Source organism: Ochlerotatus camptorhynchus, unplaced genomic scaffold (genome assembly GCF_037179485.1).
Source record: "Ochlerotatus camptorhynchus isolate MF236.1 unplaced genomic scaffold, CSIRO-AGI_Acam_v1.1 ptg000401l, whole genome shotgun sequence".
Classification (NCBI taxonomy): Eukaryota; Metazoa; Arthropoda; class Insecta; order Diptera; family Culicidae; genus Ochlerotatus; species Ochlerotatus camptorhynchus.
This window is the reverse complement of record NW_027040887.1, coordinates 1,112,828-1,114,690: the sequence shown is the minus strand read 5'-3', so window position 1 is coordinate 1,114,690 and position 1,863 is coordinate 1,112,828.

Genomic DNA, 1,863 nt, shown 5'->3' with positions numbered 1-1,863 from the left:
ATTTAAAGACGGTGTGACATCAATTTTCGTCATCTATGCCTCATCTCCATTCTGAAAATAACCATATTTTAGGATATTTTCCACTTTTCCGCAAATCGGAAGCCGCCACCTTGGATTACAAAATGGCGTCGGATATCGATTTCCGGCTTCTAGACGTTACCCTGATTTCAAAAATACCCATATTGATAGACCGGCATCAGCATTTCCCATTTTTCTGAAATAGGAAGTCGCCATATTGGATTTCAAAATGGTGTCGGATATCAATTTCCGATCGTTAGACGCCATCTCGATTCCAATGGGTATTGGGGTATTTGACAGTATTTCCCACTTAATTTGAAATCGAAAGCTACCATCATGGCCAAATGGCGTCGCATATCAATTTTCGATATGTAGACTTCATACCGATTACAAATATACCTTTTTGATAAGTAGTTTTCAGCATTTACCACTTTTTCTTAAACAGGAAGCCGCCATATTGGATTTCAAAATGACGTTGCATATCAATTTTCGATCTCTAGACGGCACCCCGATTCAAAAAATACCCATATTGATGGGTAAACAAACCACCCGACAATGATAAATTTGACATCCACGTGCACAGATCTATGCGCACGCGCCTAAATGAACCGAGTGAACAATCAACAAAAAATCATAAAAACTGCGCGAATTAAGATCGAACAGCTTTGCTTCAATGCAAAAGTAAGTTCATTTGACAATGAAAGAAGAAACGAACATGAATCAAGCCAAAACAAATAGCATGAAAACTCATCGAAAGTGGTTCTGTTGTTGTTGACGGGGATCTGCTCGAAGAGAAGACAGAATGACTTTCAATTGAAAGATGGTTGACAGCTTCATCGTCGCTTGACGATTTTCGACTGAAAGTGACTTTGTGAAAACACTTAGATGATGTACAGAAACGGGACGTGGCAGATCGAGAGTACATTTTAGTGGGAGCGATTTTATTTTATTTGTTTAATAATTATTATGATTTATTGCATGCCAAAAAATTGTGTTTGTGTTTGTCATTTTTGCAATTCAACTGAACAAATCATGAGAAAATTGAGCCGTAGATATTTAATTCATTAACTGCATCAATCAAATCACAGTTCCCTTCCTGATGACCGTGTCCTGACAAAAAATAAATGCAGATAACCACCCATATTCTTGTTTCGTTCGAACCACACAAACAAATGTTTGTTTGTTTGTATGGTTCGAACGAAAACAATAATATGGGTTAGTAGCGAACTGCGAATAAAAATCAGCATCTTGAAATGCAAATTGACCATATCGAATAGGGATGCATATATGGGTCTCCCTTAGCTCAGCCGCTAAAGTGGTAGCTATAAAGTAGACTGCAGCCTCTGTCGGATAAGCCACCTGAGTGAGTTGTAGATCGTCACTATCATCACCAGGTTAATCAAAGATTTTCATTGCATATTTGAGCAGTTCGTTCCATGTGGTCATGAAAATGATGAAAATCTTCGATAATCTGGGAAAGTTAGAAGGAGGAGTCCTAGACAGTTTATTGGATAAGATCGTTCTGAGAGGGATCATCTGGAGTAAGCTCACAATTTGAACAATTAATTTTCTTAGGATCTTCCTTCACAGGAAAGAGGAATCATCATAATTCATGCATTTAGCTGGCATGTAGCAATTTTTAGTTCCGTGACCCCATCCCTGGCACTTACGGCACTGGGTGAGGTTTTGAAAATTTCCTCCAGTCTTCCTGAAGTGTTCCCACTTCACTCGGACATGGAGCATAAGGCTAGCTTTTTCTAAGGCCTTAAGGTTGTTTAGTTCACTAGACTTGAAGTGAACTAAATAAAAATCATTAGAAATCCCGTTGCGCGAATCGCCAGGACG